This window comes from Phocoena sinus, chromosome 11 (assembly GCF_008692025.1).
Source record: "Phocoena sinus isolate mPhoSin1 chromosome 11, mPhoSin1.pri, whole genome shotgun sequence".
Taxonomy (NCBI): Eukaryota; Metazoa; Chordata; class Mammalia; order Artiodactyla; family Phocoenidae; genus Phocoena; species Phocoena sinus.
In genome coordinates, this window is record NC_045773.1 from 91,138,739 (window position 1) to 91,162,366 (window position 23,628).

Sequence of the window (23,628 nt, forward strand, 5' to 3'; positions counted from 1 at the left end):
ATCACAGTTTGAGGCTTTCGGGGGGCAGAGGTTCCCCTGATGACGGTGTTCGGATTCAGGCTAAGAGGAACTCCTTTTTTTCTATTTAGGTGCTCTTTAACGGACACGTTTTGAATGAGTTATTTAGCAGAAGTTTTTAGTGATCATTGTCGTAGCTGCTAACCTGTAAACATTTATGCTTCTAACATTCAAAGAAAATGTATTTTTTCTGTCACTGCGTACGGCAAATTTTCTTTTATTGCACCCTTAGCTTTGGCCTACTCTTCCCGAAGTATTTATATTATATCCTGTATCCATATTATTTATATATTATCACCTCTTTACTGATTGTCACATCAGTATTACTTAGGCCATCTTTCTATCTTCCACTATTAATAGTATTGTGTTATGTTGCCCTGCTGTGCTTTTTAAATATTAAGGGTTCCATTTTTAGCAGATACATAAAACAGTCTATAGGCTATTTTCTGGTATGTTGTTTGTATGTTTTTGCAATACAGAGTCCACTCCGCCTTGCTTTATCCTTGTGTTTCTTCCCTCCAGTGGAACACAGCAAGTTATGTTAACTCTTTGAGTTAGTCTAACTGGTGTAGCAACACAAATGCTTTTGAAATAAGTAGGCATACCAACGTGAGAGTAAATTAATATTTTACAGCATTTGCATCATGTTTGACTGTTCTCTGCACTTCAGCAGAATAGGAGGAGACTGTAATTTGGACTCTATAAAACCTTATCTGCCAGGTGATAGGTAAATAGGATGGTGTGCACATACATCGATACACAAGGCAACACTCTCAACTGTTAGCTCATAAAGCAAGCACTTTGCAAATCCACGGTACCTGCACCTTGTTTGAAAATGATGATCAAGTATTTTGATGCTTCATTTGAGATGTTACTAGATAAAATCAAGATTACTACCCCCTCCCGGGCCCTTAAAACAAGTACTGTGTAAGAATAAATAGAATATTATGAGCTTTTATTTAATTTGGCCTCTATTTCTACTTGTAACTCAACAAGTTTCTTAGTGAAGGACAGTGTCTTCCAAGGACTTCAGAGACGTTATAGTCTTGAACAGCTTCGTTCTTTCTCTGTCTACACTTATTACGTGTGGGGAAACCAAGGCCTAGAAAACTTCCTTCTTCTGCATATCAGTCCCAGGCATGCAATAGATGCTTAAATAAACACTTGGTGAATGGGTTAGCTAGAAGTAAGAATACTTTGGCTATTATTCATTACTTTGCACAGTGTTGGAAAGCAATCGAAATTATTTTCCTTTCCAGCTGGGCTGTGCTCTTAAAAATAGTGAGTGTGTATGGGTGAAAATAATCATGAGATGTGTTGCCATGTACCCAAGGATAATTGGCCCACTTACCTGTTTACAGATTATTCACATTGGAGATCATATTCATAGCTCCAGAATAGTGTTTTTCTGACACCCAATATAATCCTGGGCCTTCTCCTTTCTACTGTTACCTGGCGTGGGCTTAGGAAACCCAAACTAAATTTAAAACCAGCCTAAACAAATATGCAGATCAGCTCCAGTAATCAAAGGCTGAAAAAACTCAGTCCAGCAATGACTAGTTTGGGGATTAGTTTATCATAACTGTGCTACTGATTTTATTTAATGTGGACGGTTGGGAACTACCAGTATTTAAAAACATGATTTAAATACATAGTGCTGGAAACTATGTTAGCAGATCGAGTCCTCAACTTCTTCCATTTCTATGCATAGGTCTTTACCTCACAAAACCTACTACAAGCACCAAGCTCCCTGATGGAAAGGTATATGGAAGATTCATTCATTCTCTCTTTCATTCATCCATTCACACATTCACTCATTCATCATACAGTGGGTAATTTTTACTTAAACATGCTCAAGATACTGTGGCAGAATGAAAATCAAGTAGACATACATTCAGTAATTAAATCATTTAAAGTTTAGTGGAAAAAAAAGTCTAGTGAGTATATGCATACTTAACATTTTTTTTCCTGCTTTCTATTCTTTCTTCTATCCCATTAGACTGGTATGCTAATAACTGTGCTCTGTGTCATGATTGTGCCTCAAAGTTGCATGTTGATAGTAAGATAGGCCTCATGAAAGTTAGACTCTGGCTCAATTACTATTCAGTCCATGCCCATTTTCACCTGATAGTCCTGTGATTACCAGCATGTGTTTCTGAGGACATTGGCTAGAATCATTAGAGAAAAGAATGACAGTAGCTGTCTCAACTGGGGAGACCAAGCTCTTAATTTGATTGAAGGGATGACCTTTCTGTGTGTTGGCCTCCCTCTGAGCCCTGTCGAATAAAACCAGACCTGCCTTTTGGGCTGGCTGGTAGCTGTGTAATTCTCATAGAACAATGCAAAATGTGATGTTCTTAAAGTTTAGATTTCAGTGCATGGGCACTTGCAGGTGGAATTATTTTTTTAAAGCCATCCGTTCTGTTTCTCATTTTGGATTTCCTCTTCTGCACCCCCTGGACCATTGCAGGAGGATCGTGCAGCCAATCACCAGGGTGGTCCATTCAAGCTGCAGATTTGTCTGTCATCTTGGGACAGCAGGCTCGTCCTCCGCAGCCACTGCAGGAAAGTGCGTCACTCATCAGGTGAGAGTTTTGCGATGCTCTCTAGTTTCCGTCTGAGGATAAAGTCTGACCTGGGAAAGTCGCCTACTAGCCGTACTTTAGCACTTTGTAGACTGTTTAAGATGATTGTCTTTGCAAACTGTCTTGCGTGGGAAATTGAGAAATCACCGAGAGGTGTTTTTTAAAGCTCGGATTCAAGTATTTCTCTTTTTGATTTCTTTGGTTTGTGAAGTAGTCCACCTCTGACTTTGTGGATGGTCGATTATTGTGTGTGTTGGGCTTGGACCTGATCATTTTAATTGTCACCTGTACTTCAAGCTGGTGAGAAAGTTTTGCTACCAAATGGTTATCTTAAGTCATGTTTTAGGTTATTGTTGTAGGATGACCCTTGTGTAGGGAGACGGGCTCGTTTGTTTGGTAGCAACCCGTATTTGTTGGATTTCGAATTTCTCTGTGTCTGTTTGGATTTTACAACTTCCTGATTTCTTCATGTACAGTAAATTTTTCTCATCTGGAGAGTCATGCAGACCCAGGGTGGATGCAGGGTTGATGACTCATGGTTCACTGTTGAAGGGAAGACAAGAGGAGAGTGCCTACATGAAATCAGGAGACCGTGGAAGTTAGTTAGAAGTTGGGGCAATAAGGGCTTGAGAACACTGGTATTCGCAACTGGAGGAGATTGTGAAATAGATCCCTTCTTTCTGTTTGCCTTGGGAGGAGTCCTGCTCCAAGCTGTGGAAATAGACTAGTTCAGAGGTTCCCGAGCCTGGCTGGGCACCAGAATCACCGGGAGAGGTTAAAAAAAAATAGAATAGGGGCTCCACCCTAGATCTACTGAATCAAAATGAGCCTTAATGGTCTCTTGGAGTCATACTGATGTTCCACAGCTTTGGCAAAGGCTGGATCGGGTGGTCTCTGGGCGGCTCTTCCTGAGTCATGTTGGATTTCCTTACTTGGTGAGATACACAGTCCACTTTTACCAAACCTTACATACAAAACTCTGGATTTTCAGCTAACGTATACTTGCTTTATCAAAGTGTTCATTTTGAAACTGATTCAGTAGATTTCTTTTAATAAAGGACCCCCCCCACCCCCCGCCAACCCCGGGCTTCTAAGATCCAGTTTTTAACTTCCATAGAAATTCCATGACATTTGAGATAAGAGCGCAGGGCTCTGGAACCAGCCTGTCTGAATTTAAAATCTAGAGCTGCCGCTGTGAACTTGGGCAGTCCTGTAAACTTCCTGTGCCTCAGTTTCTTCTGTGTAAGTTGGAGATAATATTAGACGTTTCTCTAGGGCTGCTGTGAGGATGGAATGACATAACATTTGTACACTGAGCAGAGTAGTACCTGGTATATGGTTTATGATCCATGAACCTATGCTGTCACTGTGAACCTGTGACTTGTCTTGACAGGATGATTGTAATGTCCTTGTTTGGTGATGGTTGCTTCTCAACCATACATGACTCGGAATAAGTAAATATCCCTGTACCTTGGTCTTTGGACCAACATTGTAGACATTTGCAGCCCTGCAAAGCCAATGGGCCTTTTATTTATTTTTCTGAACTTTGGGTCAGTCTCCCTTGATTCCTGATGCAGGTTGCCTGTGTATTGTTTTTATATTGTAGGATGAACTGCTGAGTTGCAGGCATAAGTGACGTTACTTGTGGTCTGAGTAAAAACACACACATACCTGAATGCCGGAAGTACTGTGCCTCAGAAAGGGGGGGTCAGTAAAGTCCTACTGGGGGGCGAGGCAGGGGAGAGAGGAAGTTATCATACACATTCCATCCTTGGGAAATATGGAACTGGGTACTTTACATTTTATGGGCTGTGGGTTAGGGAAAGCGTCTTTCAAAGGAGATAGAACAACTCTAGAATTCTGTGCAGAGTTAAGCCTCATAAGGTCTACAAGCGTCAGCTCCGTTGAAAGGGGTGCGATGTCTTATTGCTAATTTCTCTCTTAGGGGTATTATCCATTTTAGGCAGAAAATCCTCACCTTGAAGTTTTGGGGGAAGTGGCTTAATTGCATATGTGGTTAACACACATGCAATTTTTTTCAACCTGTGGTGTTTAAAGAGAATCATGTGTTAAAACAGGAATGTCTCAAGAATTTATTGTGAAAAAAATGGGCAGCAAACAGTCCTATCTCTTGGTCAGTATGTGTAGCTTATTGAGAAGAGATCCAGGTTTTTATAGTACATAGTACAGTATATTAAGTGTCATAGGAATACTCATATTACTGACAAAGCAGTACAGAGTCACCTTGAGTTTTAAGCAGCTGACATTTCCTAGGATCGCATTTAAAGGAAGCTTATAAGCATTAGCTAAACGTTGTGCATAAATAGTGGCCTCATTACAGTCCTCACAATTGATGGCTAAATGTAAGCAAGGAAACAGTATCATTCACGTTGTACTCTGGTATACTCATTAAGGTTTTTTCTTTTTTTAAAAAAATAAAATAAAACCTAGATTACAGTTATTTCTGGTTCTAGCTGTTTTATCAATACAATACAGCTATAGCAGTTTCTGACCTACCTCATTCACAGGCACTGTCTATGTAAAGAAATGATTCATTCATTTATTCGCTGTGTATTTTTTTTTTTTTACTACTGCACAGAGTGGGTAAGAGCTACTAGGAGGAGGTTATATACTTCGTGGTCAAGTAGGGGGAAGAAGAAATGCTCTGAAATAACCAATACAAAGCAGAACGGGGTGGGTTGTACTTACTGGGGCAGGTTCTAACACAGAAGGAATTCAGAAGACTGATGCTGAGTAGGATGTGGGGAAAGACTTGGAGGAGGAGGGACAGTTGGAGTTGAACTCTGAAGACTGGTTAGCATTTCTGTGGGAAGAGATGGAGAGTGTGAGGGTGACCATTTCAGTGCCAGGGCCATAACAAGCAAGTGCATGGTATGTAATTGATGAGGCCATTGAGGCAGAAGCCCAGGTGCCGGTGGACATCTGAGTTCCTGGAGTCCAGCAGACAGTAGAGTGTGGGAATAAGATTACTGAGAGGTCCAGTCTGGAGATAAATTTGGAGGAGCCATTGGCATGAAAGTGATCTTTGAGATTGGGCTTTGGGTTCTTGCGCCTGGCAGGAAGTTTGACAGGCGGGCGGGATGAGTATATTTCAGTGATGACGTCAGCCAGAGTGGAATATGTAGAGGGGGAAGTAAGAGGCAGTGGGGGCAGCAGAAATGGAGCATTGGTGTGGCACAGACTGTGTATGTTTCCTGTTTAAGACCTGGGGTGAAGGGAGGGAGGATGGAGAAATAGGGATGATGCACAGGGTGGGTAATGGCGGGGCGGGGGGGCGTCTTCCCTAGACTCTCAGGCACCTTGGAAACTCAGGGCTGAGCTTTCAGCTCAATGAAATCTTATTGAAACCTTTATTCTTTAAGACCTTTAAAAAAATAGAAACTTGAGCTAATTTTAGCCAGATCTAACGTGTGTGTATAAAAATGAATGCTGCTTTTGAAATTCAGCGCATGCAGTATCTCTTTTCATTTAAACAAATGATCCCTCTATTTTCCTCTAAACAGTTTTATTAAGAAGATTTTCGGTGAAGCCCTGTACACATTAACAACGATTCCAGCTTTGCCTTTGCTCTTTTCCACTGTGGATTTATTTATCTCATGTGATATGCGTAAATCACATTATGGCACCTACTTGACTTTGGAGCAGTTGTTCATTTGTGGCAATTCATTTCTTGTACTTTGATAAATCACATTAATACGGGTGTGTTTCATAACTTTAGTGTGGACTCTTAAATGTTATTTGAGTGTGTGTGTGTTTGTGTGTATATGTGTGGGTGTATATATGCATATATATATATTTCCAGCTACTAGTCACAGTTTTCTGAACAATTTGGCTTCTCATTTGTACTTTATAGAAAATGTAGAGTTAGTGAGCCTTGGCTCTGGGGAGAAAGACTATATAGCTCAAAGTGAAGGAGAAAGCTGGACATTGTCTGGTTATATTGCTGTTATTGGGGAGTCAGTCTTAATATAATGAAGGAATATTTGAGGATTATTTAAGGTATTTTTTTAACCTGAGTTTTTTTTTTTTTTTTCCCTTGCGGTACGCGGGCCTCTCACTGTTGTGCGGCCTCTCCTGTTGTGGAGCACAGGCCCCGGACGCGCAGGCCCAGCGGCCATGGCCCACGGGCCCAGCCGCTCCGCGGCATGTGGGATCTTCCCGGACCGGAGCACGAACCCGCGTCAGGCGGACCCTCAACCACTGCACCACCAGGGAAGCCCCCTAACCTGAGTTATTTTTGATGGGGTGTCTGTAGTCCCCTAAATGGCCCAGAATGAGGCTGTGACTTACCTACCTTTCATAAAAGACAAGAAGGTTAGGACAGGAGTGACAGGAATGGAGGAAACAACTCAACAACTCCAGGGGGCAGACCATGCTGTCTGCAAAGATTCAGTGAGCATCTGATATGTGAGAGGCATTATGCCAGCAAGACCCTAAAGGAAATATGGAGATGATCAATGGTCCACACTTTCTGTGTATTAACTCTTTGAATCCTTACTGCAATCCTTTGGGGTAGGCATTGCTATTATCTGCATTTCACAGGTGAGGAAACTGAAGCACAGAGAGGTTAAGTCACTTGCCCAAGACTGCTCAGCTGTTAAGTGGTAGAGTCATGCTGGGACCCCAGCCTGTATTCTTTTTTTTTTTTTAATTTATTTATTTTTTATTTTTGGCTGCATTGGGTCTTCGTTGCTGTGTGCAGGCTTTCTCTAGTTGTGGCAAGTGGGGGCTACTCTTCGTTGTGGTGCATGGGCTTCTCATCGCAGTGGCTTCTCTTTTTGTGGAGCACGGGCTTTAGGCGTGCAGGCTTCAGTAGTTGTGGTGCACGGGCTTAGTTGCTCCGCGGCATGTGGGATCTTCACAGACCAGGGCTCGAACCCATGTCGCCTGCATTAGCAGGCGGATTCTTAACCACTGTGCCATCAGGGAATCCCCCAGCCTGTATTCTTAACTGCTGCCATGCACTGTCTCTCAAGCCCTCAGCCCCTTCTGTAAGGCAAGGTGTGCCCAGGAGTAATATTTAAAGACCCACAGCAGAGGTGCGGCCGGCTCCCAGAGGTCAGGAGCAGAGAAGGTTTGTGGACGATAAGCCCTCCTTTTCCAGGTGTGCCTGTCTGTTCAGGGTCACATACAGGCTGTCTTTGCTGCGTTGTTTCCCTTTTTTTCACTTTGTCCTCCTCCCTGAGATTCCTACGCACTTTCAATAATTATTAATTGAAGAAAATGATGACCATGGCATATGCTTATCTGTGTTTCAGGGGATTGGCTTAAGTTGGGCTCCAAATGTTTGGTGTCCAGTGATGAACTTTTGACTCTTGAAAGTGAGGTGATGAACTTTTGACTCTTGAAAGCGTTTCACTGGGTCAGTGCTCAGTTTGCAAGGTTTGGCCGATAGGAACTATTTCTCTCTGCAGTGTGATAGATGGTGGGTGGCACCCAGTCCAACTCAAAGAAACATGGGGTGAAAGGAGGTCACACTTAAGTCAGGGAGGCCATTGGGAAGCTCAGAGCTTGTATCCCCTCCCCTCCCTCCCTGCCCCCACCTCTGCCCCTCCTGTCCCTTCATCTCTGGTCCCTGCCCCGCCCAGGCTCATTTTCTCACCTTCACTGGACCAGTGATGAGTCTTGACTAACTCATGTCAAAAGGATAGAGGGGCTCCCCTGGTGGCGCAGTGGTTGAGAGTCCGCCTGCCGATGCAGGGGACGTGGGTTCATGCCCCGGTCCGGGAAGATAACCCACATGCCGCGGAGCGGCTGGGCCCGTGAGCCATGGCCGCTGAGCCTGCGCGTCCGGAGCCTGTGCTCAAAGATAGAGAAGAAAGATCACTTTTCTCTTAGGCTGCCCAGGGAAAACTAAGAGTTTGTCTTTCTTACAGTTGAAGAACGTAAGTGATGATCATTGTGTAACGTGTAGAACCATCAGATCGCTCTGTTGTGCCCTTGGATCTAACAGAGTGTTGTAGGTCAATTATACTTCCATGAAAGAAAGAAAATTACCAAGGATATTTTAAAAAAAATGTCTTCAGAGGCAAGTCTTGCTTTATAGACACACAGAACAGGAGGATTTGGGATTTGTCCTCTGTGCACACGCGGATGGCAGCCCCAGCCTTCATCCGAGCTGTAATCATATGTGATGCATTTTATTTACAGATTAGGAGGCTCTGACTCTGACATATGACTAACGGGGAAGCTCCTCCCTTACAGCAGTTGTATGTCATCTGCTTCAGAGAACTAATTGCTTGGCAATTCCCCTTTGGTAATTCCCTCTTTATTTTCTGATGAGTTACTTAACAGTGACGGGCTTGTTGAGCGGAGCGCTGAGTTTAATGTGTGCTCCAGAAACTCCACTGTAGGCCTGGGGGATATGTTTTTCGGATTCTGTTTAGCTTTACTGAAGGAACACTGAAACCATTATATGGCCTGTTAATATTTCACTCAATACGAGGTTAAACGCTGAGCGGTGTGCAGTTTTCCAAAAGAAATAAAAACCAGGCTTCGTTTTTTTCAGAGTGCCCCTGTGCATTGGAAAATTATTAAAAAGGAATTTAATATTCATAGAACGTTTAATCCTTTTTTTCAAAATAAGATTTCAAATGGAGTAGCTTTCCAGGACACCACAGCGTGAGTGGGGGTGTGGTAGAAAGCTGTTGGGCGGGTTTTGGGGAGACCGAGTTTCTTTTAACTGCCCTGCTGCAAGGTGAGATGGACCACCCACTCTACCTTGCTGGGCCTCAGTTTCCCCATTTACAGGAAGGAAAGCGGGTGAAAGAAGTGGTCGCTCGGGCCTCTTCTATCTCTGACACGGCACAGTCCCACGAATAGATTTTATTGTAATTCTTCCTCTCGGTTGCCCCCACCCTCCCCCAGAGACCTTTGCTCTGTCAAACATCATTAGCTCTTGTTTGACTTTGTTCGGTTTTGTATCTAATTAGAATTTACGTTTTCAGCTATTACTGTGTCATTATTTATAAAGTAAGTCGTAAGGGGTGCCTAAAATCATTTATCACCCCATCTCTATTAGTTTCGTACCTTACCGCTTCCTCGGCTCCTTTTTCCTCTTCTTGCTACCATGCCCCAAACAACATCCATTTCTGGAGTGGCTGTGTTACAACTGGAAGGAATCTTTCTGCTAATTATGGAATAATTTTTTGTAAGGAGAGCGCAGAAGCTCAGCTCTTTGCAGTAGCATCAGGGGTCACATTCTGCTTTTAATTTACAAGTAGAAATCCTTTGCATGTCATCTGGTTTTACCTGCAGGTGCAGATTTGAGGCTCGAGGTAATTCGTTTTTTCTTCCGCATCAACTTTCCCAGTTAGTGTGCATAGCATTACTTTGTCCTGTTGGTTCATTTGTAAACCGTTCATACTGATGTCTCTTGACTCATTGAATAGTGTTTTTCGGCAGCCAGTGCAAATAGAAGAGGTGACATTTAAGAGTGTTTCGTCTTGTTGTTTTGTTTGTTTCATAGGCAGAGAGGAAGGGAAGAGGCAATAGGGGTGTTAAAAGTGAGGGCTTTGAAGACAGGGAGGTTAAGGTTTGAATTCTAGCCCTGGCTCCTTAGTTGTGTGTCCCAGTCCACATTTCTTAAATCTGTGATCCTCAGTTTTCTCATCTGTAAAATGGGGATGATGACAAGGTCTATCTTACAGGATTGCTGGAAGGATCAAATGAGCATTCACTGTATATTGCCTGTGGTAGGATCTCAGTACATAATTTAAAGAAAAGAAAGGAGGGGAAAGTATAGAATTTAAGGGCTGGAAAAAAAAAAAAACAAGAACTAAGGAAAGAGTTGTATCTTTGGGGTTACTCAGGGTAGGAGGAGCCCTTCACAGTCCTTCGTGGGCAGGTTTGAATTCCAGACGGACCATTGAAACTTGGGAGGGCCTGGACCGCCTTCCCTGTTTTGGGTGTGATGTTCTACTGAAGGTCGACCTGATCCACAGAAGAGGGTGTTAGTTGCTGTGCAATGGATAGAAATATTACATTTTAAACATCTGTTGTCTATACTACAATAAGAGAAAACCAATGAAAGCAAAAGTTCCCTTTGATTCCACCATCCCAGTCCATAAGTCACTATTAGGTGTTGTCTTTTAGTTCTTGACAATTTAACATATATCTTTTTTCACTTTTGCTTTTTCTATTTAGCATAAACATTCTGGTTTGCAGCCTAGACTGGACAGTTATCCTTTGCAAAGATTATATAATATACCATCAAGTTGTTTTCTCTTAATTTAGGTTTTGTATTATTTGTGGACATTCGAGTTGGTTCTAATTGTTTACTATTATAAAACTGCAGTGATTACCTTTGTACACTTAAGTATTTTCTTAGGATACAGTCACGTCAGAAGGCTTATTCCTAGATGGAGGGGCCTTGCTCTGAACTGCTTTGTAAAAGACAACATTTGCATTGTTACTGATGATACATGACTATGTCTTGCTTCAACCTGATTAATTGTGGGACTTACTCTTTTTTGGCTAATTTTAATAGGCTTCTTGGTTTTAAAATTTGCATTCCTTTGATCCCTCTCAGTCGCAGAACATTTCCATCTGTGTTTACTTACTGATTTTCTTTTATACAATTAGCAAACGGGGAGTCTTGATAATTTCTCATCTGTGCCTGTGAGCTCTTTGTGTGCTCTAGAAATTGATCTTTCTTAAAGTCATATGTACTGCAGCTGTTTCCCCAGTCCGATTGTTTTTCATTTGGGTTCTCTGACTTTTTGTTGTATGAAAGTCCAAGATTTTCTATGATGTCTCTTTTCTTCTGTGATCATACCCAGGGCCAGCCTGGAAGGAAGAAGGGAGATGACTGCAGCTCACATTCTGTACCTGGCCGGCCAGCAGCTCAGCTTGGCTGGAATAGTCCTCGTTCTCAACTGCTCACCGCTCCCCTGTTGAACACCAGGGAACCGCTCCCTGTTGAAACCCTAGTGCTTTTCTACTGCCGAGGGCCCCTTTCTACTTTCCTTCCCACCTACCTCTTCCTCACTCCTTGACCTTGATCCATCCTGGGCCAGTCTCCTAGATGTCTCGTCTCCTCTGCCCACCTTTGGGGCTCTCCGCCCTGTGTTGCTGACCCCCGTTTCTCTCGGGGAGCCCTGCCGTGGGGGCCGTGCTGGAGGCCTGGCAGCCTCCCTCCCGTGGGCCTGGAGAGATAGTCAGGAGTTCCAGGCTTGGCGAGGTTGAACCCTTCTTCGAGGATCCTGGGTTGGGCTCTTCACACCTTCTGCTGACTTAGTCCCACAGGCCACCTGCTGAGGAGTGAGCTTCGCGGGTTTGATTTTCATCCAGGTTAGACTGAGGGGCCCACTGCTGCCCAGCTTCCCTTGCTATTGTAGCTCTTCCCTGGAGAGAGCTCTGCGGGCAGGAGGGCAGGGGCAGTTTCCCGGGTATGGAGCTCTGGGGGAGTCTGGTCTCCAGACCTGAACTGGGACCAGTGGCCCTGCTGGGTTGCAGTGATTTAAGATGTGCTGTCCCTCCTCAATGGCCTTTCTCAATGTGCACTTGTTCTGGTCCAACCCGTTTTCCTCTCCGAGGCCAAAGTGAACATTTCTTACTCTTAGACATCTGTCTGCATCTCTGTTTCACCTCCTTGGTTTTTCATTGAAGTTCTGAATCCTTAACCTGGCCCAGCAGCTCTGGGGTCCCTTGCTTATCTCCCCGGCACTGTCACTCATCTGTTGCCCCTTCTTTGCTTCAGTCATTTAGCGTTTCCTCCTTCAAAGTGCCCTGTCCTTTCTTATTATGTTCCAGCTTTTAGTCGTGCTGTTCCCCTTCCTTGACATCCAACTACCCAGCTCTATCTGTGTGGCTAACTTTGAATCTTGGTTTAGAGTCCTTTCCTCGGGCAGCCCGGGGACTAGTCCTGTGCTGCTTGTCGGGGATTCCCAGAGCCCCCTGCTGTTCTTCTCGTGTTGTAACATCTTGCACCTCTTTTCCCAGCTCAGTGACAGCAGGGACAGCAAGGACTGTTTCCCCCCCTCCCCCCACCAACCATTCTTGGCATTTGGCATCCAGTATGGCTGCAATAAATGTAAGCATTTCCCCTACAATGTGGGTTTGTATGATGCAAATTGGATGCAATTCCATCTCTTTATATAGACCATGACTTACAGGATTGTGGTCTGGAGCCAGCCCTGGGGCCTAGTGGACCACAGTGGTGGAAAAAGCTATGGCATCTGTTGAATACCTTTGTGCATCAAAGAATGAGTGATAAAGGTGATCAAAATTTATAAGAGGGCTCTGCTCAGGAGAAAGAAAAGCCTAGTAACGAATTTTCTGGAAACGGAATAGATTGCTGGATTTGCTCAGTGATATTTAAATTTTATAGCACTACACTTATAACCACACCAAACACTATTATCATTGAACTTCAACACAGGAAAAAAAATTACTGAGTTGTTGAATGTCTAAAACTGTTTTTCTTTGCAATGAAAAAATTCCTGTTGGATTTCGATGACGTGAGGATTCTTAGAAACACCGCTAACCTGTGGGATGAATGAGTGGATTTGAGGTTCACCTCCTAAACACCTGTTCTCTGCTTTGATCAGTCTCCCTTACGTGCTCTTGTGACCCTGCTCTCTGATTCAGGTGAAAGTTCTTGGTGGGATAATTTTCCCAAGGAGATCATTTTATCTGGAAGAGAGTAGTTCTGGAGGCTTAAGCAAGGTTGGTCAAGTGGAGGTAAAGCACGCCATGGACCAGGGAGCCCTGAAACCCTCCTCTGCGTGACCCCGCCCAGGAGGAATGGGGCTGGTGGGGTCTGACCGTGGTGTCCCCTGCCCCTTTGAGTTGGCGGGGACAACCTCCTCTCTCTTGCACGTGAGTTCGTCTGGAAGTTGCCCTGTTGGTGGTGGGTGAAAATACCATTTCCAGGGAGAGGGTGTCCATTGGTGATCACTGACGTGAGGGTCTGCATGCTTCTGATGGAGGTTCTGACAGGTGTGGAAAGGGGTCTGACATTAGAACCGAGGCCTGGGCCCATTGTCCACTGCAGCGCCCCAAAGCCCTTTCTACCTTGCTCTGTTCTGGCAAGTTCCAAATGGGGGCAGAAAGGACTCTGGATGAATTTTGTTTTGATTGTTCTTCCCCTTTTCAAGGCTCCGTGCTGTAATCCAGACCATTGAGAAGTATGACCCCAAGTTGTGGCTTTTTTGGGAAGACAGTCTTTTTATAAGGAGCTGGGAAAGGAATGTTTCCCTTTGGCTGCTGCCTCTGGTGCCTGATCTGACACTTTTCATAAGATTAGCAGTTTTGTTCCTCTTGTAAGTGGTCGTAGGCCCATAAGACAAGTTACCTATTATTTGTTGACAGGAGAAAAGATTATCTAGTTTTTATTTAGAAATCTTCTTCCATAAAACCTTGTTTTCTGTTGCATTTGAAAGAAATACAGTGATAGCATCTAAGCCCAAATTTTGGTGTTTTACTTTGGCTTTCCTGTTCTGCTGAAGCCTCTGTAACCCTTTGTACCTCTCTCTACTCTTCAGAAGGAACAGGTTATATATTTTTTTCCATCTCAGAGTCATCCAAATGAACAGGACTGTTTTAACAATCTTTGTAAACAGATGCAAAAAAAGGGGGAAGACTACTTTCTTTTTTTTTTCCCTCCCAGCAAGGTTTAGATCCATTTTGGTCATCCTAGAGATTAGAATAGGCCAATGTGAGTAAGAAGCAATGTGAAATGAAGAAATATTTTTTCATGTGTCCTTGAAACATGGGTCTTACCCAGGAGTATTGAGCCTTCTCCAAACAAAACTCTGGAAGTCACAGTTCATATCATCTTTAAGCCCTGGAGAGAGGGTTATTAATCTATGAAAATGAACAAACACTAGCTGTTTGCTATTCTGCTGTGCAGAGAACATTCAATGACCTGACTAATCTCGGAGTTTCTTTCTCTAAATGCTGCACTTTTTACCCTGAAGTCTCAGGAAACGATTTCCTTAAAAAAGTTTTTTTAAACTTTTCCATTTTAAATGTGCAGGGTCTTCAAAGACTTCATTGGGATGGAAGTCCTATGTTTTCCTGTATCTCTTACAGGACTGGTCACAACTACCCTTTTCTCTTGGTGGTGGTTTGCAGTCTGGGCCTCCGATTTAGTAAACATAGCCCTAACGACCACAGTCATCTGGACTGTGTGCAGTAGCTAGTGTGTCATGGGTCCATCTCAGCTGATAATAGCGTATCACAGGAGTCAGAGTGCCTCGTATGACTGGTTGCCCTGGGGAGTCCTAATGATTCCCTAGAGCAGAGAGTATCCTCTTCCTTTTCTAGAGGAGGAAACAAAACCTAAGAGGTTAACAGATTTGCTAGGTTTCAGGGCTAAAACACACATGGCTTGTGCTGTCACCTGGGCCTTCCGACCTGCATGAAGTTCAGTGCTTTCTCCATCACCTTGTGAAGCCGAGATCCCCCAGGCCTTATGCAGTTGTGTCTCTGAATCTGTAGACTGAAAAGACAGAACTTTGCTTCATCGAAGGGGCCTAATAGAGCAGTTTTGAGATGGAGCTGGAAAGATGGAGAAAGACGAGTACAGCCCCTTGAATGTACACCATTCCCTCTTATAAATTTTGACGTTAGTTTTTGTAGCGCCTAAGCTTGAACTTGACGGATAGGTAGAGAGTGTTTTTTCTTCTGCAGCCACTACACCTTTAAAGTTAAGCTTCTCGAGCTATATTTCCTTTAATGCACCAGTGTCAGCAAAGTTAAAAAACATCAGGAAATTGTATTGATCTCATCCATGGAATCTTGAAAACTGATGCCATCTTCTCTGGGAAGTTCTTTCCTATGTGGGTGGGAAGGCATTACAGTCAGGTCACTTCCATATTGGTAGGTCCCTCCTGTCTTTCTGCTGGATGCTACAAAAAGAGGGTAGAGGAAGCTCATGCAGCCCCCTGTGAATCAGATGTATGCCTCCTGGTCTGGAGAGAGCCTGTGCGAGACACTGAGTTGCTTTCATGATGAGTATCTGCTGTCCTAGGACATCTAGCAGTTAATCTTTTAGTAAAAATCACCATCCATCTCTTGATGCCAGAAACACGTATAATAACTGTTATGAAGGCTTTTCTGTCTCTGCAGAAGTAATTGGTGCTGACGACCGTGCTGTTGGTTTCAGAAATACTTGGAGTCTGATTCTCTTTGAGGCTTACGGAAGCTAGATTTTATATGTGGAGTCCTCCTCAGTGATTCTGCAAACCAGACAAAGGCCATCTCTCTTGTAGGCCTCCTCCCGGCAATCTCTTTACAGCTTTTTCCTAGGAGTCAAGGCGCTATAGCCTAGCTGGGGAGTTTTGCTTGGTGATGGAGTAGCTAAGAATGTTTCTCTCTAACAGGTCACAGAGAGCGCTGGTGGACGTCTCTCCTTGCCCCAAGATCTTCGGTGGAAGTCCACGGGACTTGGTGTCTGTGCCGTTCAAAGTATATATGAACTCGCCAGGAGGCATAATGCGTCACCATTTAATTCTGGGCCACCCTAAAGGATGACACCCAGCTTCAGAGACCACCTCTTGGACATCAGCCCTGAGATCCAGTGTTTTAGCTCCCCATTGTCTGAAATCCGTTTCTGACCGAGTTGGAGCTGCCTTAGGCTTAGGCATTCAATGGCCAGGACCATGTTGCAGCTCCCCACCTTTTGTCCCTTTCAGAGCAGCAGCTCGCTCTGAGCTCTTGTTGAGTCTTTTACACAGATATGCTAGAAAACAGGCACCAACCCATTCTTTCCATCTTGGCATTTTCCCACAAGCCTAGTCCTGGGATGACCTGGAGCGGAGAGGCAGTGGAGGATAAATTCATCTTGTACAGACTTGTTCCTGCTAGCTCTAGCCTGTCTCTCGCCACAGATCTAGCTTTTAAATCCTCAAGTGATTGGTTTTGCGTAGGAATGTGTGGATTGTTGGATTGCAATAATTTTCTCCCTGAATTTCTAGTGTTTATATAAGCAGATGTATATAAAAAAAGTTCTGTCATTGGTGTAAACAGCAGGGCCTATTTTTAATAGTTACAGGTGCTTAAAGATGGTGCAGAATAAAAATGTGTTTTTTTATTGCAAGTTGCAGCACAACCAAAAGTCTATATTAATGTTTTGCCAGGAAAGGGCCAACGCGGAAAATTTGCAACAAAGACGAACCTAGAATAGAACCAGTGCAAACAGAAGCTGACAAATATATGCCCCATGTTGGGAGTTCAGCCCCTGGAATGTTATGTAGGACAAAAGGAATGGAAGAGGTATTTCAGTAACATTTTGTTCTGTGTCAAAAACCTTGTGAAATATAAATCTGCTGTGTATTGGAGAATGGATACAGCGATCGATTCAGGTTGAATAGCTTTCATTTAACTAGAATATCCCACAGAAAGCCGTTCTTGTTCTGACAACCATAGTTTTGTTTTTCTTGACTTAAAGAAAACTGAATTCATGTTTACATTTTTTATGGGATTGTTTTATGGACAGAGACACAGGTCAAATCCCATCTCAGCACAGTGGCTATTGTTATAGCAAATGGAAACATTTCTAAATGAAATAAAAACCATTTCTAAGCCATGGCCTGTGGCCCATAGTAATCATACTACATTGGTGTTATGAAACCGTTTGCAACTATCAATAATTCAGTCGTAGATGTGCTTTTTTTCTAATTCTGTTTTTAAAAAATATTCTAGTCTCTTGCCAACACACATACCCATGCATATACTTCACTGATTTGCATAGTAGAGAAGGAAGAATATGAATATGTATAATAGGAGTCAACTTTATTTTGGACTTTCTGGAACAGATCACTTTTTTTTTCCTCCACATGATGGCTCCCTGAATTGCTTCCAATTATTGAACTTTCATAATTGCCCACAACTCTGTCTGTGTCCTTCTAACGGTCTTGCCATGTCAACCAACCCAGCCAAAAGCTAGTAGCCAGTGATAGTGGTTTAAGAAGCTGGACTTCAGCATACCCCTGCCAAGGGTATTCTGTTATTCTCCATTTGTACACTTCTCAAGAAGAAATTAGGTGCTTGTTGTTGAGTTTTTTCAATCCCCAGATCATTCTGGCATTGATCTTGGACTCATTTGCAGACTATTACTCCTGAAACATTTTGGCTCTCTGTGACCTATTGTTCAGTAGAATCTGAGGTTTTCCAGGTACCTCAAAGACTTAAATTTTAGGGAAATTGATCAAAAGAAAACTTCTCTAGGAATAAATGTCTTTTAGGTTTTAGCTCTATTCTACCTTCAAGGTTCTTACCTGGATGCCTTATATTTTATTTCCTTTCTGTATTTATACTGATTTGATACTTGGGTTTACTGTTTTCTGTTTGGAAACAGCTTTTAAAAAGTAACACAGAGCTTAAAAATATAAAACAGTTCCAACCTGCTCCATTCTTACCTTGACTATCTTTTCTGCCTTATTGCTAGACCACTGCTTCTCTTTCTGCTTCTCTTCTGGGATTTTATCTGCTCAGCAATTCTAGTGTGTGATTCTGAATTCTATGGTTTGAGTTTCCTGACCAACTTCTCTTTGCATCTGAGTCTATTTCCTGTGCGTAGAGCTCTGGCATTCCATTCTCAGATCCCAGTCAAAAGTGAAACTTTTAGTGCTAATAAGATTAGTCCTTGCGACATGCGACACTATTAATTCTTTACTCTCCATTTCTCACTCCATTGTTGTTTCTCAAAGACCAACTTTTCTTTGTTATTAAGAACGTCATTAGGAGATGGTAACTACACTTAATGTGATCATTTCACAGTGTGTACAAATCTTGAACCATGATGTTGTACACCTGAAGCTAATGTAATGTTTTATGTCAGTGATACCTCAATTTTAAAAAAAAAGAGGAGAAAAAAAACCCACTTCATTTTGGTGTCACTTCCTTAAGACCTCCTGGATTTTTGTTTTACTGATACACTCCACAGCTTCAAACTGCAGGAACCATCAACAGGTCTTTGACAAATTAGTTGTCCCTACACATGGTTTACAATATTACACTTGCTGTTTAAAAGTAATTAAGCTTCTCTCAGTGTTCTTTGCTGTGGGTCAGGAACTTTATTTGCTGTGCCATCCAACACAGAAGTTAATCACAAATGGGTCCTCTGAACCAAATAATTAAAAATAGAGCAAAGTTTCTGAACCAGGCGGTTGGCAGAAAAGTCTGTACTTCCATCTGTGCATGGTTAGGAAAATATTTCATGATACTGAAATAGCGTCAGCCTTGCTCTCTTTTGTGTGAGAGTGTATCTGTGTGACTGCATGTCATTCAGTGCTCTGAATGTTTGTTTGAAAGTTAGCTAAACATATATATATATATGTATGTATAAAAGTCACTGGCAAAGAAACAGGAAAGCAAATCCAGGTGTTCTGTGCATACATTCTTTATTTGCTGGTTTCTGTGAAGGGATAATGGTCTTGCTGTTGCTTTTCTGTTTAGTGAAAGTTTTCTCTAAGCATGTGCTTCAGAAACTTAAAGAGCATTACATTTTTTTTTTTTTTTTTTTTTGCGGTACGCGGGCCTCTCACTGTTGTGGCCTCTCCCGTTGCGGAGCACAGGCTCTGGACGCGCAGGCTCAGCGGCCATGGCTCACAGGCCCAGCCGCTCCGCAGCATGTGGGATCTTCCCGGACCTGGGCACGAATCCGCGTCCCCTGCGTCGGCAGGTGGACTCTCAACCACTGCGCCACCAGGGAAGCCCAGGCATTACATTTTGACTTGAAAATCTTTACGTCTTTTTTTTTTTTTTCTTTACATCTTTTGATTCTCTGTCTATGAATAGCCTTTGCTAATAGCTCTTAGGAACTGTTCTTAGGTGAAATGCTGATGGATCTGTTTCAGTTTGGAATATGGACGGTTAGGAGTTTCTGCTCTCTAGAAGGAGACGTATGCCTGGAATATATATCAAACTCATAAACACTTTATGACAGAGGTACAGACATGCAAGTGACTGATTTTGAGAGAAATGTAATCCTTCAGTTTGGATTTTCCTTTGTTTTCACCAGTAATCGGTAACTTTCCAAATATGTTCAGTTTTGGCCAGTTCTAAGCCGATGCTATGACTTTAAAAGTATATTTTCTATTTATAAGGTTCTAATTGCTATATAAAATAAAGATTATTCCCCTCTGGTATTTCTCTATTGCAACTCTCTCTCTTTATCCCTGGAAAAGTCTTATTTTTTCGTTGATTTTCTTTCTCCTGGGAGAGCCACTGTATTAAATAACAACTAATGCTCAATAAATACACCAAAGGGAGATTTAAGAATTATTAAGAGAAAAAAAAAAAAAAAGGAAATGTCTTAATTTTCTTCCTTTGGCTCCGAAACATATGTATTTCTCAGAGTTACCAGTTTCTTTATGCTTCCGGACACTTAGAGCCTAGGCATACTCTTAATACTGTGATAATAGAATTAAATACTGAAATTAAGAGCTGTGGATTGACCATGCTCACATAAATTGAAATTAAGGAAGGAGGAATATCTTCGATAAATGTCATCATTAATGTAGCAGCTAATTCTTGAGTTTAGCTATGAAGATCAACTAAAGTTGATGATAGTTTGATTATTGAGGTACTTTGTCATTCATGAAACTCAGAATTTAATAGTTTGATCATTTGGGCAGTTTGTCATTCATGATGTTTAAGAGACCGTACACATCTTTCTGTCCAACCTCCTGAATTTACATTGAACTTCATTTTGTTCATTTCTTGCAAACCTGTGAATGCCCAGAGGGAACAATAAAGTTGAATAAATTGTGGCCTGTGGCTTCAAACAAATTATTCTTTGATTTCTTTTGCAATATTATTGGGGGAATAGCTTTTATTTATTTTTATTTATTTATTTTTAAATTTTATTTTTTGGCTGTGTTGGGTCTTCATTGCTGCGCGCAGGCTTTCCCTAGTTGCAGCGAGCGGGGGCTGCTCTTCGTTGCCGTGCGTGGGCTTCTCACTGTGGTGGCTTCTCTTGTTGTGGAGCACGGGCTCTAGAGTGCGGGCTCTGGTTGTGGCGCAGGGGCTTAGTTGCTCCGCGGCATGTGGGATCTTCTCGGACCAGGACTCGAACCCGTGTCCCCTGCATTGGCAGGTGGATTCTTAACCACTGTGCCACCAACGAAGCCCGGGATAGCTTTTAAAAAGATACACGTGGATTTTGCTAATTATTATTTGCTAATGTAAGATATTAGGATTTAACATATTTTGTGCACTCTGAATACTCATAAGGGCGAACGGTAGATGTCCTATTTCTTTTTTTGGCCGTACCATGTGGCATGTGGGATCTTAGTTCCCCGACCAGGGATCGAACCCCTGCCCCCTGCACTGGGAGCACGGAGTCTTAACCACTGGACTGCCAGGGAAGTCCTGAATGGTAGATGTCTTTAGACTTTAAAGTTAGTGCTGGATTGATCTTCTCTTGTACGAGACAGCTGACATTGCTGATATTAATTAGACTCCCCGGAAAGGGTGCCTGGATACTCAAGTTCTTCACCCTTTGCTTGTGGGAGTGTTAAATTTGTTTCTCTCATTCATTTCGGCATCTTCTGGTCAACAATATATGGCCTTTCATTTAAAAACACTGCATTTGATTGTTGATATCTTTATTCAATAAATCATTTGGTTGGCGAATATTGATTTACCAGATTCATGATCCCAAACACAAGAAACAGCACACACACTAAAGAAAGGTCATTGTGCAGAGAACCTATCCTTTTAATGATAGTAATGGCTAGCTGGCATATTGAGGATTTAGGGTATGTCAGCCACTGTGCTGATCACTTAATCTTCACAGTAAACCTAGTTGGTAGTTATTATCTCCACTCAACAGATAAGGTAATTGGGTTAGTAGCTTGCCCAAGGTCACACAACTAGTAACTGGGAGGATTGGGATTCAACTCGTACCATTTTAACTTCACACCCTATGCTCTTAACTAATTATACTTTATCGCTTACCACCCATGTCATCGTGAGACTTGCAAGATTGCTTTCATGAATGTGAGCTATATACAAAAGCATAGTTGCAAACCAAGATAAACTATAAAGAATAAGGATTCAGTGAGCACTCAACTAACTCTCCACCCAGATTTCATAATTACCACGAATTCGATGTCCTCTCTGTGGGGTCCTCCCCCATCACATCACCTTTCTTCCCACCTCAGAAGTAGCCACTAAAGAAAAATGATGTTTGAAAACATTTAACAAAAGTGCACAAAAATGTATCCCAGCCAGATGCTCATTTTGTTTTCCCTCCTTTTTCTCGTCTCTCCTCGCTGCTTGGTCATCTCATCTCTCGGTCATCCCTCCTTTCTCTCGCCATTGTGGGGCATGAAGAGGAACTGAGTCAGATCTGCGTCAAAAGGTCAGGGAGAGTGTCCTCTGCCGTGATGTGCAGGCCTAAATGCCATGACTGGTATGGGGGATTTTGTGGTGGGGTGATAGTTTCTTTGGTGCTCTCAGAGGACGCGTCCCCTCTCAAGCAAGGCGTGCTCTGGAGGGATGCTAACAAACAGACCATCTGAGGGGGTGATTTAATGTGACTTGGGCTGACACATCTCTAAAAAGCTTGTCAGGTTATAAGTCACAAATATTAGCCATGCAGACATGTGGTTCCTTAACAGTGTGACTCTTAAAATAGCGAAACGTTTTTGGTAACCAATGTGAGGGCACTTCATAACACAATCAGAAGCCATTGAGTAGAACATGTTAAGATAGTGTAACCTTGTTGTCCCCTAATGCTTGAATGCTGTCTTTCAGCAAGTAGTAAATACCTTGGACAATATGTAAAAATCAAAATGGGTTCGGGCCTGGTGGGAATAATATAATTCTTTCATCAGTTGAAAAGTACATTCTAATAATTAACTACATTAAAAAAATAAGCAAAGAAAAAAAAATAAGCAGAGGAGGTTTTTGGTTTTTGTTTGCAAATCGTACCCTGTTGCATGAAATTTTTTCCAAGGGTCATGCAATTCTGTAAGAGAAGGTAGCAATTTAATGCACTCTTAGCTATTAAGGGCTTAGAGCTAGGTTACTTTTAAGTTACTCCCATGTCATTACAAAAACATGTAATGAATTTAAAAGATTAAAAATAATCACATCTAGTTGAACATAAAAGTGCTTATAAAGGCATATGTGTGTATCTGTATGTAGTCATTTGCACATACACATTTATATATGTATGTCTTGTGTTAATTTTTTCTGGTGTTGCATGTGTTTGTAGGTATAGATATAGCATGCACTCTTTACAGAACTAATGTTAGGGGACCCTTTTATGAACTAACTATATGATTTGGAGCTTTATCAAATGTGATTTTTTCAAAGGTCACAATTTTGGCCTGTAATAAAAAGCAGTATAGTATTGAGGTTAAAGTGTGCATATGTGTCTGTCTATATCTTCTCTCTCTCATCTTTTTGCTTAGAGAAAAATCTATGCTCGAGGATACCAATGTGCCTACTAATAACTTAAAATATGAAAAAAAGAGCTACATATGACACTTTGTTGCAGTTTTGTACATTGTCTCAAAAACATGCTGTAAAAATATGGAAACTAGAAAAATCTTGGCAAATGTAGCCTAAGAGTGTAGCTGATTTAAAAGCTGCATTTGAGTATTCTAAGTACGGTTCTGTGACAGCTATTACTGTAAGAATTGGCACAGCTAAGAAAATTTACACTTTAATACTTTAGAGCAAATAATTGCTTAGGATGCTTTAAATAGCACAGGAAATGTGTAGAGTGTTTACTTGACATTTGTTATATTGAACACTAATACTGAAACAGATTCTTTGACCACAGAGAATGCCAGTGTAGGTGGGATGGGGGTAGACGGGAGAGAGAGACAGACAAAAAACAGCCAGCATGATTAGATAAAAATAAAATGGCAAATGAGCTTTTTCATGATAGAGCTATAGCAGCAAAATAAAATGCCCATTTGTTCTATCAAGTTGTCTTGGAGTGTGGTAGCAGAAAGCAAAGTAAACAACTCCCTGGGGTTAGGTTTCTCCTGGTTTTAAGGTCCTGAAGTATGCTCGAGGCTCTCTTCAAAGGCTTCCA

The 23,628-nt window shown here is 42.2% G+C and overlaps 1 protein-coding gene across 5 annotated transcripts in view; it reads left to right on the forward strand.

The window, feature by feature from the left end:
- Positions 1-23,628, forward strand: part of ATXN1 (ataxin 1) — a 406,204-nt gene that overhangs the window by 5,668 nt on the left and 376,908 nt on the right. For 3 of the 5 annotated variants that reach the window (XM_032647559.1, XM_032647558.1, XM_032647552.1), the window contains exon 2: positions 2,489-2,603. The exons of 1 other annotated variant lie outside the window; for it this stretch is intronic. The gene's annotated coding sequence lies outside the window, so the exon portion shown is untranslated. Of the gene's footprint in view, positions 1-2,488; positions 2,604-20,635; positions 21,991-23,628 lie in introns of those variants that run through there. One more of the 5 variants, XM_032647555.1, reaches the window with a different exon arrangement.